This window comes from Schistocerca gregaria, chromosome 2, assembly GCF_023897955.1.
Source record: "Schistocerca gregaria isolate iqSchGreg1 chromosome 2, iqSchGreg1.2, whole genome shotgun sequence".
NCBI classification, from domain to species: Eukaryota; Metazoa; Arthropoda; class Insecta; order Orthoptera; family Acrididae; genus Schistocerca; species Schistocerca gregaria.
The window spans coordinates 868,488,288-868,505,455 of record NC_064921.1 but is presented as its reverse complement, the minus strand read 5'-3'; the positions used below and the strand labels follow the sequence as shown (position 1 = coordinate 868,505,455).

Genomic DNA, 17,168 nt, shown 5'->3' with positions numbered 1-17,168 from the left:
AGAGAGATTTTTCTGTAATATTCTGTAAAGAGGTGCACTTAAGACTTCATAATGTGACCTCTCCTTCTCTCTTTGCTCCATTTCTTTCACTGATCTTCCCTCATCTTTCTTCCTTCTTCGTACCGTGGCTGTATCTCAGGTTTTTCAATGCAGAAATGTAGTGAGAAGTAGGCACATGTGTGTGGTGGTTCACGATATTGTAGTGCTGTGAGGGGCGTCACTCATACCTCTGGTTTGAGAAGACTGATGACTGAAGTACGAACATATCTCAAAAGAAAAACAGGTATGTGCTCACTTTCCTTTTAAAACTATAGATAGTAGTGTAGCTAATACTATATATTGTACTACTAAACTGAATGAGCACGACAACATTGATGAAGTTTGAACCTCGAAACAAGTTTATTAATACCAATTAGCTGAAAAAAAAACTCTTCCAATCTAGAAGTCACTCACAATTAGAGTAATTAGTTTCTGATGTGTGTGTGGTGGTCATTGATACTTAAAAGATCATTTCAGTAACTCTATCACTGTCTGTTTACGAGTTGCTGAGCAACGATTGAACAAGCTGACTATGCAGTGATCAATATTTGTCGTATCCTGACAGTAAATCGCTTCTTACTTGCTTTAAGCTTCAAGGGAATTACTATGATGCTCATATATGTCTTTGATAGTATCAAGCTAATGTCTGTAAATTGTGGTTAATGTTACTGAATCCTACACATGATGATAACACCCGATATCCACCCACGTATCTTAAACTCCGTGCCAACATTTGAGAATTCATGCGCGATTTGTTTGCACCGAGGCGGGCCATGGTTCCCTAGAATAATTTTTAAATCAACTCCAGGTTGTAAATTAACAATTCATGAAAGTTACAGAAGATCCGCATTCGACGACTACTTGATCATGCACTTGAGCAACACTGAAGTTTTTGTTCTTACAAAGAGAAAACATATCAGGCATAATGTGACAACATGATTTGCTATGTCAAAACATATTTATATCTATCTCATTAAAACTCATTACCTATTAAATGTTGTACATAATTAAATTCTTTACTCTGCAAATAATCAATAAAATTTAGATATGAATTACATGTACAAAAAATTCTGAAGTTGATATGACCTCATGGGTCACTACTTGTTTCGACTCCCCCACACACACAGGATGCAAAGTAGATCCGACTATATTGGACATACTCATGTAATGCTAGAATACATTTCTCTTTAGAGAGCCAAATGTGTTTTATTTGTTATTTCTCTGTCTATAAAACTATGCTCCATTTCATACTATAAGATCAGTAGTCCTAGCTTCTAAAGAAGTTTAACAAACTCTGTACACAGTGGAGAGGGTCTTCACATCATGAACTGCTTTACTAGGTACATATCTGTTCAGTAATGGTTAAATATTCTTCTAAACTTGAGCCACAGTTTCCAACATCCTCCTGCTCAGAGTTAAATGTTTTGAGATCCTCTTAAATATGTGGCACTACTGTCCCTTTACCTAGTTTATTTTACATTGTATACCTGGGAGGCTGTGAGAACTGTAGTATCCTCTCTTGAGGCAAGCTGGCCCACAACCTGAGTAAATAGTTCTCAATATCTGAAGGGTATAGAGGAAAGACAATGGTACCCCTCAAATTTGAATTTTTCAAACGAAGTACAGTAAGACAATGATAACCCTGATCTACGCTAGGTGAAGTTCATCTTACTGACGACAGATGGCAGCACAATGTTGATTTGTTTCTGTGGGATCCCACATCTACATCTACATTTATACTCTGCAAGCCACACAATGGTGTGTGGTGGAGTGCAACATATGCTGGTGGGAAACAATGTTAACCCACAAATTCAAAATGGAGGCAACAGCAGATTGCAGTGAGGGAAGTTGTGACATTTTTTTGTGATTTTAAGTGAATTGTGTGGTAATTTGACTGTTTTGATGATGAAATTAATGATACAGATTTCAATTTAAATGAGGAGATGGAAGATTTTATTTACATTAATTCTACTGCAAGTCAATTAAGTTTTGTTTTCCCCATCATGTTGTTTTTTGCTGGCTACCATTATCTTTGTGCTAGCTAGTTAGGCTACGTATTTTATTTCCATATTCAACTTTTTTACAGGATCTTGATATGAAGATAGAGTCAACAGGTCTTTTAATGCAACTACATTGTCCTCTGTAAATCATGGGATGTTTACATAAAGAAATACTATCATATCTCTAGCTTACCAATTTATTCATCTTATCATTGATGAGGTTACCATATTACTGGTTAAAAGCACTTTTTAAATATTACACTATCCGTACCAAAAATATATTTTTTTCATAGAATGAAGAAGATCACAACAGAACTGACCCTGGGAATAAAGACGTCATAATAAAAACACCAAGAAAAAGATAAAAGCTAGTAAACAAACAACAACAACAACAGAAGAAACTTGCAAAGAATAGTGGAATTGAATGTACTACAAAAGAAGGTACAGTGATCCAAGAGATAAATTTAGTTGGAGCTTCCTGCAAATTGTTCTAGAAAGTGTTTTGAATGGATTGAAGAGAAGCTTATACAGAGTATAAACAAGTCATTCTGAAACACTGGGGACTTCAATAGACAAAATACTTTGTTTGGTTCTATGTGGCTAGAACCATAAAAAGAAGGGATACAGGCAATGAAATTACAATGTTATAATAGATGGCAGCAGCACTGTCATCTGTAAAGTTGCATTTTTAAGCATACATGGTTTGCAGCATAACAGAGGTAGAGTGGATAACATACTATCCAAAATGCGAACATGGGCTACTACTCCACCAGAAGATAGAAGAGGGCAAACACAAGAACAGATCCCATGCCTACTCAAAGGAAGAAGTACAGTCAGTCAAAAAACATATTGAAGGTATTCCAAAATACAAATGTCTACAGCAGAAAAGATAACGGTGAAAAACTCTGTGTTTTGATGCAATATTCCATACAAAGTTGCTGCAACCATTATAAAGATGAATACTGTCCTGATATCAAAGTGAAGCCTGTATGCTTTGATAAGTATTATTGAATTTTCATTCAAGATTTCAATATTTCATTCGAACTGCCAAAAGCAGATACTTACCCAAGATGCGATTCAAATGAAATTAAACTGATAGAAGCAAAAAACGACCAGGAAAAATTAAGGGAAATAAATATACAGAAAGAGTTACATCTCAGAAAATCCCAGGTGGGTCAAGAGAAGGGGTGTTTGATAAAGACATTCATGTAGTAACTTCTACAACAGGCATTGCCCACTCCTAACCTCTCTGCAGGTCCAATGTTCTACAAGGGGAAACTGTGGACGTAAAATTTTTTAGTATTCATGCCTGTAATTCATCACCAGGTCATTTCTTTGTCTGGGATGACACAGTAGCATCAAGGGATTCAGAGGAAATAGGCAGCTGTTTACTGAAGTATTCTGAAGATCACAATAAATGAGTGAATAAGTTGATTGCAATTTCAGGCAACTGATCAGAGCAAAACAAAAACTGGAACATTGTGTGTGTTCAGACACTGCTTATAGCAAAAGCCAGATTTTCCACTACTGAGAGCCACTTCCCACTTCCTGGACATGTTGCCAACCGTTCGAGATTTTGCTGTTGTGGAGCAGTATGTTTGCAGAGATGCAGTTTGTAAATGCCCCTGAAGATTAGGTGGAGATGGAAGAAGTGTGACCATGTTATGTCATCAGTAGATTTTGTATGAATCAGTGACATGAGATCTACATCTAACCAACAGAATATCTCAGTAAAATGGCACAAGATGTTATGCTGTACGGCTCCTCTTCGATGTGGATCACCCAGGAATCTTGTTCGTATCAAATACATTTCATGGGGAAGACTGGCAGAAAGTCAGTTAACACAAACGAGATTGCCCTACAACCTTAGAAGGAACCAGTCTCCAAAAGAAGTATTCCGGGCAGTTCCAACTGACTCAAAGAAGGAACAAGATCTCATATCTGCACTGAACTGCATACCACCTATTTATCACAAATTCTGAAAAGCAATAAAAACTAAGAAGACACCTAAAAATTAAGATGAGTACGTAGATGCATCTGCAGATGAAATATGAGGATTTTCAGCTGTCCTGTGTGTGTTGCACGAAAATAATGGTATGCCACATAATATGTTCACCACAGCTAGGAAAAGATAGAGTTTTTGACATTATTAAATCAAATTTTGTATTTTTTAGATTGATTTGTGCAGTGATGTTGTGCAGAGACTAACAGTTACTTAAAAAATATTAATAACTTATGTATGAAATAATTTTTTTACATTTTTCCTATTGAATATCTCCATTCATAACTAATGCATGTTACCATTATATTTCCCCATACTCTTCATCTTGTTACTGGCACTGGGATGGAGTTTATGTCTGAGCTGGCCCCACCCATTACACTGGGGATATCTGGGGTTCTGTGAATGAGCACTATCACCCAGAATGAGGTTTTCACTCTGCAGCGGAGTGTGCACTGATATGAAACTTCCTGGCAGATTAAAGCTGTGTGCCGGACTGAGACTCGAACTCAGGACCTTTGCCTTTCTGTCAGGAAGTTTCATTTCAGCACACACTTTGCTGCAGACTGAAAATCTAATTTTGGAAACATCCCCCAGGCTGTGGCTAATCCATGTGTCTGCAATATCCTTTCTTCCAGCAGTGCTAGTTCTTCATAGCTCGCAGAAGAGTTGCTGTGAAGTTTGGAAGGTAGCAGATGAGGTACTGGCAGAAATGACACTGTGAGGATGGGTTGTGAGTCATGATTGGATAGCTCAGTTGGTAGAGCACTTGCCCAAAAGGCAAAGGTCCCGAGTTCGAGTCTCGGGCCAGCACACAGTTTTAATCTGCCAGGAAGTTTTATATCAAGACTGTCACATGAGAGGTAACATGAGGATGCAGGATGGCCTTGGCATTATGTTGTGACACTGGAGTATTCTCAATCCCTGTAAGCTGTGACCTAAAGTCAGACCTGCTGACTCCCCAAACCATGACATCAGAAGTGACATTGCTGCATCTGTCCAAAACATTGGAAGAATGGGGCTTCTCAGCAGGCTACCATTACACTCACAGCCAATGGCCATTGAGGGTAGTGCAGAACAGCAGTTCATCACTGAACACCATGTGATACTATTCATCAGCAGTATATTCTTCCCAGTCACAGCTCTACTCCAAACATAACCGTTGGTGCTGTTGTGGGTATGGCAGCCTACGCATGGGATGGTAATTTCCTAGTTTAGCTGCTGCTAGTCTCTGACCAGTGATGTGGGATGACACAATTTTGCAAAGAATGGATTCTCTTTCTCTGATGGGAGGTGGTTGTTGTTGTTGTGGTCTCCAGTGTGATACTGGATTGATGCAGCTCTCCATGCTACTCTATCCTGTGCAAGCCTCTTCGTCCCCCAGTACCTACTGCAGCCTAGATCCTTCTGAATCTGCTTAGTGTTTTCATCTCTTGGTCTCCCTCTACGATTTTTACCCTCCACACTGCCCTCCAGTACTAAATTGGTGATCTCTTGATGCCTCAGAACATGTCCTACCAACGGATCCATTCTTATAGTCAAGTTGTGCCACAAACTCCTCTTCTCCCCAATTCTATTCAATACTTCCTCATTAGTTATGTGATCTACCCATCTAATCTTCAGCATTCTTCTGTAGCATCACATTTCGAAAGCCTCTATTCTCTTCTTGTCCAAACTATTTATTGTCCATGTTTCACTTCCATACATGGCTACACTCCATACAAATACTTTCAGAAATGACTTCCTGACACTTAAATCTATACTCGATGTTAACAAATTTCTCTTCTTCAGAAATGCTTTCCTTTCCATTGCCAGTCTACATTTTATATCCTCTCTACTTTGACCATCATCAGTTATTTTGCTCCCCAAATAGCAAAACTCCTTTACTACTACAAGTGTCTCATTTCCTAATGTAATTCCCTCAGCATCACCCGACTTAATTTGACTATATTCCATTATCCTCGTTTTGCTTTTGTTGATGCTCATTTTACATCCTCCTTTCAAGACGCTGTCCATTCCGTTCAACTGCTCTTCAAAGTCCTTTACAATGTCATCAGCAAACCTTCAAGTTTTTATTTCTTCTCCATGGATTTTAATACCTACTCGAAACTTTTCTTTCATTTCCTTTACTGCTTGCTCAATATACAGATTGGATAGCATCGGGGAGAGGCTACAACCCTATCTCACTCCCTTCCCAAGTGCTGCTTCCCTTTCATGTCCCTTGCCTCTTGTAACTGCCATCCGCTTTCTGTACAAATTGTAAATAGCCTTTCGCTCCCTGTATTTTACCCCTGCCACCTCTGAAGGTGGAGATGGGAGGTACAGATTTGAAAGGGGGTGTGACGTGCTTAGTGCCAAACACAGTGATCCTCCCTTGTGATGGTTGGACTCTGTCAACTGGAATCTTTATCTCATGCATCTGAAAACACCCCAAATTTTGATATTGCACAATTAGACCAGCCAGCCAAATGGAGACCGGAAGGAGGCCCCTTTCGAACACTGGTCAAGTGCTGCAAAAGCTGTCTCATGTTTGTATGTGGCACCTTCATGTCCTTCAGAGTGATCACTAAACATCTTACTGTTCACACCCCTTATACACCAAAACAGGTCTGCTAACAGAACTATACATGGATACTAACGCACTCTTGTGGAATTATATTGTATAACCTTAACCAGATTTCAACGAAAGAATTTAATATGGGTTCAAAGGATGGCTTAACAGCCCCACTACTTACAAACCTTATCATCCCAATCGATTGTTGGATTATTACAGTCTCCTCCGATAAATGTAGTATGATAGGGGAACATACGTACTACTACTCTGAGGTTTCCTCTGAATTTTTTTTTTTTTTTTAACATTTGGAAGTGAATTTGGTGATTGATAAAAAGATATAATTACAAATGTATGCACATCCTTGTTACTGAGTGCTGATCAAATTCTCACAGCTTTAATTTCAGTCCCAGAGAATTTGAATTGCTTATTGCAACTGATGTCACCTCAGTAACCCACTTTCTTACCCTTTCTATAATCACTTATATTTATTCGAAGTTCTTATCCTGACAGTTCTGGATTTCAGCCAGCTTTCCGTACCAAGTATGCGAGTTCTGATGCATTTTAGGAATGCTTCAAACTCCTGGACTGCTGTGAATGCTTTGTGTTGATTGATAGCATTGTAGTTGTTTAATCTTCGGGGTGATATTATTATCTGAACTCTACAGACAATTGCTTTATCTAATAAACTCTTGTGTACGTCATGCACAATTACCTCTATAGCAGCCTCTGATGTACAGTGCACCCCTCACCAATTAAGGGGGACCTACAATTATCTATTTTATGGGACACACCTAAGAAAATGCAGCCAAGCTTGCCACATAACCTTGTGAGCATCTGTTTCAAACCTTCTACTTGGCAGAAAACTAGGGGCCCTGATCAGTTTTGGTGACTGCTTCACTGAAACCCCATGAGAACGGCTAGTCTTGTCAACCTTATCTGCCGGTCACTGGAATGATTCAAGTGACAATGAATCTTTGTGTCCCACAACTACTGGTGGTTGCACTCTGTTCTGCTAGAATAATCTGACAACTTTAGCAAGATAACAAGAAGGTTGGGACAGATGATCACCTTCAGGAAACTGACACTGGAAAGCACCCAATGGCACTATGCAAAAGGTGGTCAAATTTCAATAACTCTGAGAATGTACAGCAGGAAGAAACAAAAACAGTGAAGGAATGATACAGGATGAAAAAGACAAAGTCAGCCTTCTTAATTACCAGAGAGACACGCCATAAAAAGAATGTGTCTATGAACACTGAGATTAGACATTACAAGGCAACACTAAGGAAAGTGGTACAATATGTGGCTGAGTCTTTAACATTAGGAAGACATACTGCAGAACAGCTAAAGAAATAAGACAAATTACTGGGCATTAAAAGAGGTGTTGAGAGATGAATGTGAAGACCTAAGGAAGAAATGTACAGGACTACATGGACAATATGAGAAGAAATGTGACTGAAGAGGGCAAGAAATGCAGGACTTTATCAGGATGATTGTCCATACATTGCACAAAGAGTGTAGGACACAGTTTTTAGGACATGTGGATTGTTAATATTACTGCGTTTTTCATAGGAATCTGTGAAAATTCTTATTCAATCTGACTCATTTTTCTCTCAGTATCTTTGGAGTTTTGGGACAGCTTACAATGCAATAACATAGTAACTTATGTAGCACGAATCATCACTGCTGAAATATCTAAAATGTTGTGATCATTTGAATAAACACACAGCATGTTATTTCATTACACAATTTGTGTGTGGAAATCAATTTTGTTTGCCACATCAGAAACCTATGGCCAAAGTTCAATAAACTGCAGCATTGTTAACCTATGAAACAAAGATTTATGCAGGTTAGATTTCAGAACTGTGTATTAATACAGGCAGAAGGAACAACACAATTTCATCAAATTATCATTGCTGTTAGTCTTCAGCTCCCCATGTCCCTGTGTTTTCCAGGACTTCCCATCTCTTCACAACTACTGCAGCCTATATCCACTTGAAACTACTTATGTAGTGAGACCTTTGACATCTGCTACGATTCTCACCCCAACTTGCTTCCATTTCCAGTTTCTCACACTGCACCACTAATGCAGGTTGGTGAGAGGCAGTGTTATGCTATGCGGCTATTCACCTCAGCTTCCATGGGACCTGTGACAGAAATCAGACTGCACAACAGCTGTGGACTACATGATCATTATTGCATCCTCCTGCATCCTCTTAGGCTTAATGTCTTCCCTAGCAGAATGACAGCCACCAGCAGGGAAACTGTTGCTGTCACAAGGCCTTAATCATGCTACAGTGATTTCAGGAATGTGATAGTGAACTCATGTTGGTTTGTTGTCCTCCCAATGGAATGCACTTGTGTCACTGGCACCAACTTCTCACTCACAAACATAACGTAAGTGTATTTAGTCACTTTTGCACACACTTCTGGTGCCACATTCCTCCGAACCTTCTTGTCAAATCCATGCCACTAAGAACTGCTCCTGTATTGTACAGGGTGATTCAAAAAGAATACCACTACTTCAAAAATGTGTATTTAATGAAAGAAACATAATATAACCTTCTGTTATACATCATTACAAAGAGTATTTAAAAAGGTTTTTTTTTCACTCAAAAACAAGTTCAGAGATGTTCAATATGGCCCCCTCCAGACACTCGAGCAATATCAACCCGATACTCCAACTCGTTCCACACTCTCTGTAGCATATCAGGCGTAACAGTTTGGATAGCTGCTGTTATTTCTCGTTTCAAATCATCAATGGTGGCTGGGAGAGGTGGCCGAAACACCATATCCTTAACATACCCCCATAAGAAAAAATCGCAGGGGGTAAGATCAGGGCTTCTTGGAGGCCAGTGATGAAGTGCTCTGTCACAGGCTGCCTGTGGCCGGTCCATCGCCTCGGGTAGTTGACGTTCAGGTAGTTACGGACAGATAAGTGCCAATGTGGTGGCACTCCATCCTGCTGAAATATGAATTATTGTGCTTCTTGTTCGAGCTGAGGGAACAGCCAATTCTCTAACATCTCCAGATACTGTAGTCCAGTTACAGTAGCACCTTCAAAGAAAAAGGGACCAAAAACTTTATTGGCTGAAATGGCACAGAAAACGTTCACCTTAGGCGAGTCACCTTCATACTGAGTTGTTTCCCGCGGATTCTCAGTGCCACATATACAGACATTGTGACGGTTGACTTTCCCGTTAGTGTGGAAAGTTGCTTCATCACTAAACACAATCTTTGAAACTTAAGATTCATCTGTTTCCATTTGAGCAAGGATAAAATCACAGAAATAGATTCTTTTAATCTTATCAGCTGCAGACAGTGCTTGAACCAATTTCAGACGATAAGGTTCCATAACTAACCTTTTTTGTAGGACTCTCCTTACAGTTGATTGTGGAATTTGCAGCTCTCTACTAGCTCTGCGAGTCGATTTTCCTGGGCTGCGAACAAATGCTTGCTGGATGCGTGCTAGATTTTCATCACTCGTTCTCGGCCGTCCAGAACTTTTCCCTTTGCACAAACACCCATTCTCTGTAAACTGTTTATACCAACATTTAATACACCACCTATCAGGAGGTGTAACACCATACTTCGTTCGAAATGCACGCTGAACAACTGTCGTCGATTCACTTCTGCCGTACTCAATAACACAAAAAGCTTTCTGTTGAGCGGTCACCATCTTAGCATCAACTGACGCTGACGCCTAGTCAACAGCGCCTCAAGCGAACAAATGTACAACTAAATGAAATTTTATAGCTCCCTTAATTTGCCGACAGATAGTGCTTAGCTCTGTCTTTTGTCGTTGCAGAGTTTTAAATTCCTAAAGTTGTGGTATTCTTTTTGAATCACCCTGTATTCTAGGTATGGACAAACACACTGTTAAGTATGTGGTCATGATGTTTTGGCTCATCAATGCATTTCTCTTTCGCAGTATTGGCTACTGTTAGTTATTTTACTCTCTTGATAGCAAACTCATTTACTACTCTTAGTGTCTTGTCGCAATGCAATTCCCTTACATTTGCCAAAATTTAACAGACAACATTTCATGGTCCTCATTTTACTTTTGATATTCAAGTCTATTGTTGCCAGACATAATTATGTCACTGGCAAAGCTTCTCATTTCCTTCTTGCTTCTTGTTATGTATTATCTAGTAAATCTATTCAGTACTACAGATTTAGTTCTTTGACACACTGCAAACACTAACTGGCCATGAATTTGATCTGCCTGCATGGCTGTCAAAACTTTGAGAATTACTTTTTCATTTCAGACTTTGTAAACATTACTCAGAGGGAGGAATATAGGTACTGTTCACCATATGGTAGATACATTAACAATCAACAGAGTATATTGAAAAACTGCATATGTAAGTGTGATTTTGTTATTGAGTTAGCTCCAAGGAAGGGTACTGACCAAAAGATTATAAACTATTCCATCCTGCTTTTTAGTCTGCCATCAACCTCTCTGCTACATAGTAAGTACAACAGAACTCTGTATTAACAAACCCACTTTAAGGAATTCCCATTTTTCAAAAACAGATTCAAAATGTGCAGAACTTAAAATACAATATAACAATCAACCTATGAAAGAAGTTGACACGGTCAAATTCCTGGGACTATATGAGGACAAGAACTTAAGCTGGAACACACATGTTGACTTTTGGTCAAATAAACTAAGCAGTCTTGCATTTGCAATGCAAATACTAGCAAATTCTACTGACGTGAGTACAGAAAACATGCTTTTCATAGTTATTTTGAATCTGTCATTAGATATGGGATAATTTTTTGGGGAAGTTCAAGTAGTGTATCTCAAATACTGAAACTGCAAAAGAAAATTGTCCAATACATGTGCCCTGCACAGCGAACAGAGCATTGTCGCCCATTATTTCAAAAACTACAAATCCTTAATGTTACCTCTATATATATATTTATGAAATTATAATCTTCCAGCACAGCAGATAAAAATTATTTGAGGAGAATCATTTTAACCATACACATAACACAAGAAATAAAAATAATGTTATGCTACCCACACGCCAGTTGAAATTATATGCACAGATGCCACAATATACGGGTTGACAATATACAACAAGTCAATGGGCAAAAACATATTTAACATGAAGCCAGAAATTTTAAAAACAAGGCTACAGCAGATTCTGTGGGAGAAATGCTACTATTCAAGAGAAGAATTCATCGAGGATGAAATGAGAAATTGGGCAAGGGGTAATAAAGTGCTTGATTTTATTGTAAGTATGCATAAAATAATAATAATATATTAAAAACAAAGATTCCAAGACTTACCAAGCGGGAAAGCGCCGGCAGACAGGCACATGAACAAAACACACAAACACACACACAGAATTACTAGCTTTCGCAACCGATGGTTGCTTCTTCAGGAAGGAGAGGGAAAGACGAAAGGATGTGGGTTTTAAGGGAGAGGGTAAGGAGTCATTCCAATCCCGGGAGCGGAAAGACTTCCCTTAGGGGAAAAAAAGGACAGGTGTACACTCGCGCGCGCACACACACACACACACACACACACACACACACACACACACACACACACACATACACACACACATATATCCATCCGCACATACACAGACACAAGCAGACATATTTAAAGGCAAAGAGTAAGGGCAGAGATGTCAGTCGAGGCAAAAGTACAGAGGCAAAGAAGTTGTTGAAAGACAGGTGAGGTATGAGCGGCGGCAACTTGAAATTAGCGGAGGTTGAGGCCTGGCGGATATCGAGAAGAGAGGATATACTGAAGGGCGAGTTCCCATCTCCGGAGTTCGGATAGGTTGGTGTTGGTGGGAAGTATCCAGATAACTCGGATGGTGTAACACTGTGCCAAGATGTGCTGGCCGTGCATCAAGGCATGTTTAGCCACAGGGTGATCCTCATTACCAACAAACACTGTCTGCCTGTGTCCATTCATGCGAATGGACAGTTTGTTGCTGGTCATTCCCACATAGAAAGCGTCACAGTGCAGGCAGGTCAGTTGGTAAATCACGTGGGTGCTTTCACACGTGGCTCTCCCTTTGATCATGTACACCTTCCGGGTTACAGGACTGGAGTAGGTGGTGGTGGGAGGGTGCATAGGACAGGTTTTACACCGGGGGCGGTTGCAAGGGTAGGAGCCAGAGGGTAGGGAAGGTGGTTTGGGGATTTCATAGGGATGAACCAAGAGGTTACGAAGGTTAGGTGGACGGCAGAAAGACACTCTTGGTGGAGTGGGGAGGATTTCATGAAGGATGGATCTCATTTCGGGGCAGGATTTTAGGAAGAAAACCTACGCTAATTTCAAGTTGCCGCCGCTCATACCTCACCTGTCTTTCAACAACTTCTTTGCCTCTGTACTTCCGCCTCGACTGACATCTCTGCCCTTACTCTTTGCCTTTAAATATGTCTGCTTGTGTCTGTGTATGTGCGGATGGATATATGTGTGTGTGCGCACGCGCGCGCGAGTGTACACCTGTCCTTTTTTTCCCCTAAGGGAAGACTTTCCGCTCCCGGGATTGGAATGACTCCTTACCCTCTCCCTTAAAACCCACATCCTTTCGTCTTTCCCTCTCCTTCCTGAAGAAGCAACCATCGGTTGCGAAAGCTAGTAATTCTGTGTGTGTGTTTGTGTGTTTTGTTCATGTGCCTGTCTGCCGGCGCTTTCCCGCTTGGTAAGTCTTGGAATCTTTGTTTTTAATATATTTTTCCCATGTGGAAGTTTTTCTATTTTATTTACATCATCATTAAAATAATAATAATAATAATAATAATAATTATTATTATTATTATTATTATTATTATTATTATTATTATTATTATTATTATTATTATTATTATTATTATTATTTTTTCTTTCTTATCTCAGACTTCATGTCTGGTCAGAAGTAACGCGGACCTTGATAAAGCATGACTTCCTTTTAACTGTACAGTATACGTTATATTGCATTTAGGGACTTTCAGGTAATTGAAAATGTATCAATAATTACGGATTGCTGTAGTTGTATATACAAGTTTGGATGTAGCTGTATTGTGTGGATGTACTGGTGGATATTGTGTGGTATGACTCCTGTAGTTGATAGTATAATTGGTATAATGTCAACTTTATCGTGATGCCACATATCCTTGACTTCCTCAGCCAGTTGGATGTATTTTTCAATTTTTTCTCCTGTTTTCTTTTGTATATTTGTTGTATATATTTGTTGTATATTTCGATTAGTTGTGTTACTTTCTTCTTTTTATTGGTGAGTATGATGTCAGGTTTGTTATGTGGTGGTGTTTTATCTGTTATAATGGTTCTGTTCCAGTATAATTTGTATTCATCATTCTCCAGTACATTTTGTGGTGCATACTTGTATGTGGGAACGTGTTGTTTTATAAGTTTATGTTGTAAGGCAAGCTGTTGATGTATTATTTTTGCTACATTGTCATGTCTTCTGGGGTATTCTGTATTTGCAATGAATTGTACATCCGCTTGTGATGTGATCTACTGTTTCTATTTGTTGTTTGCAAAGTCTGCATTTGTCTGTTGTGGTGTTGGGATCCTTAATAATATGGTTGCTGTAATATCTGGTGTTTATTGTTTGATCCTGTATTGCAATCATGAATCCTCCCGTCTCACTGTATATATTGCTTTTTCTTAGCCATGTGTTGAATGCGTCTTGATCGATGTGTGGCTGTGTTAGATGATACAGGTGCTTGCCATGTAGTGTTTTCTTTTTCCAATTTACTTTCTTCGTATCTGTTTATGTTATGTGATCTAAAGGGTTGTAGAAGTGGTTATGCAATTGCAGTGGTGTAGGCGATGTATTTATATGAGTGATTGCTTTGTGTATTTTGCTAGTTTCTGCTCATTCTAGAAAGAATTTTCTTAAATTGTCTACCTGTCCATAATGTAGGTTTTTTATGTCGATAAATCCCCTTCCTCCTTCCTTTCTGCTTAATGTGAATCTTTCTGTTGCTGAATGTATGTGATGCATTCTATATTTGTGGCATTGTGCTCGTGTAAGTGTATTGAGTGCTTCCAGGTCTGTGTTACTCCATTTCACTACTCCGAATGAGTAGGTCAATAACGGTATAGCATAAGTATTTATAGCTTTTGTCTTGTTTCCTGCTGACAATTCTGTTTTCAGTATTTTTGTTAGTCTTTGTCTATATTGTCTATATTTTTCTTTTAGTTCTTCTTTAATATTTGTATTATCTATTCCTGATTTTTGTCAGTATCCTAGATATTTATTGGCATCTGTTTTTTTCCATTGTGTCTATGCAGTCGGTGTGGTTATCCAATATGTAATCTTCTTGTTTGGTGTGTTTTCCCTTGACTATGCTATTTTTCTTACGTTTGTCTGTTCCACAAGCCACATTTATATCATTGCTGAATACTTCTGTTATCTTTTTAGTAATTGGTTGAGTTGTTGATTTGTTGCTGTCAGTAGTTTTAGATCATCCATGTATATCAAATGTGTGATTTTGTGTGGGTATGTTCCAGTAATATTGTATCCATAATTTGTATTATTTAGCATGTTGGATAGTGGGTTCAGATCAAGGCAGAACCAGAAAGGACTTAATGAGTCTCCTTGGTATCTTCCATGCTTAATCTGTATTGGGTGTGATGTGATGTGACATTATTTGAATTTGTTTGGATATTAAGTGTGGTTTTCCAATTTTTCCATTACTATGTTTAGGAACTGTATCAATTTAGGATCTACTTTGTATATTTCCAATATTTGTAGTAACCATGAGTGGGGTACACTATCAAAAGCTTTTTGGTAATCAATGTATGCGTAGTGTAGTGACTTTTGTTTAGTTTTAGCTTGATATGTCACCTCTGCATCTATTACGAGTTGCTCTTTACATCCTCGTGCTCCTTTGCAACAGCCTTTTTGTTCTTCATTTATAACTTTGTTCTGTGTTGTATGTGTCATTAATTTTTGTGTAATGACTGAAGTTAATATTTTGTATATTGCTGGTAGGCATGTTATGGGGCGGTATTTAGCTGGGTTTGCTGTGTCTGCTTGATCTTTAGGTTTCAGATAAGTTATTCCATGTGTAAGTGTATCAGGGAATGTGTATGGGTCTGCAATGTAACTGTTAAATAATTTATTAAAAACAAAGATTCCAAGACTTACCAAGCGGGAAAGCACTGTGTCTGCTTGTGTCTGTGTCTTGTGTCTGTGTATGTATGGATGGATATTGTGTGTGTGTGTGTGTGTGTGTGTGTGTGTGTGTGTGTGTGTGTGTGTGTGTGCGCGTGCGCGTGCGCGCGCGTGCGCTATCCTTTTTTCCCCCTAAGGTAAGTCTTTCTGCTCCCGGGATTGGAATGACTCCTTACCCTCTCCCTTAAAACCCACATCCTTTCATCTTTCCTTTTCCTTCCCTCTTTCCTGACGAAGCAGCCGCCGGTTGCGAAAGCTCAAATTCTGTGTGTGTGTTTTATTCATTGTGCCTATCTACTGGCGCTTTCCCGCTTGGTAAGTCTTGGAATCTTTGTTTTTAATATATTTTTCCCATGTGGAAGTTTCTTTCTATTTTATTTACATCATTGTTAAATAATTTAGTTAGATGTGAATGTGTTGAGGTGAACTTCTTTAGCCAGAAATTTGCTATTTTATCTATTCCAGGGGCTTTCCAAATGTGAGTAGAATTAATTGCTTTGGTGACTTCATGTTGCAAAATTATCACTTCAGGCATTTGTGGTATCATCTTGTATGCATCTGTTTCTGCTTTTATCCACCACGCATGCCTGTTTTGCTGTACCAAGTTTGACCGTATGTTGCTCCAGAAGTGTTCCATGTCTGTTATGCTTGGTGGATTGTCTATTTTAATGTGCATGTTAACTATTGTCTGGTAAAATTTCTTTTGGTTTGTGTTGAATGTTTGGTTTTGTTTCCTTCCATTTTCACTTTTTTTGTATCTTCTAAGTCGTTAGGCCAATGCTTGTAATTTTTGCTTCTTTTTATCTAATTGCTCTATTGCTTCGTGTTGTGAGATTTTACCTAGCCTTTTTCGTTTTTTGTCTGACGTTTCATTTCTTATAAATTGTGTTAGCTGTCCGATGTCTTTTCCCAGTTTTTCTATTCTGGTCTGTAGCCTGTGTTGCCATGCTGGTTTTGTGGGTTTCTTCTGTGTGTTGGTTGGTTCTGATCTCTGCCTAGTGTGTATATTTAGTGTAGTGAATGCTCCTATATAAACCAGTAGTTGTAACTCTTTCATAGTTGAATTTTCATTTATTTTGTTGTTTATGATTGTGTTGATAGTTGTTATTGTTGTTTCAACTTGTGGGTTATTTGGTGGTCTATACAAGAATGGTCTAATGTTTGTATTTGTGTCTATGTATTCTATATATGTCAGCTGAAATTTTTCCTTTTATATCTAACATGTGTGTCACTTCGTGTTCTATTTGTACTTGTTCTGGTGGCTGTCTTAAGATTTTGTTTTCATCTGATTTCATTTAATTGATGTGTGTTGTTCTTTCTTTGTTTGATCTGGGATGTTTGAGTCGATTACTGTATTTTCTTCTTCTGATTGCACATTATTTTGTTCCAGTATTTGTTGTACTTGTTGTTTGATGTTTTCT

General features: G+C 38.7%; 1 protein-coding gene across 1 annotated transcript in view; it reads right to left on the bottom strand.

Moving 5' to 3' along the window:
• The window catches only part of LOC126335256 (probable methylmalonate-semialdehyde dehydrogenase [acylating], mitochondrial), a 61,653-nt gene that overhangs the window by 18,715 nt on the left and 25,770 nt on the right, over positions 1 to 17,168 (bottom strand). The gene's annotated exons all lie outside the window — the stretch shown is intronic.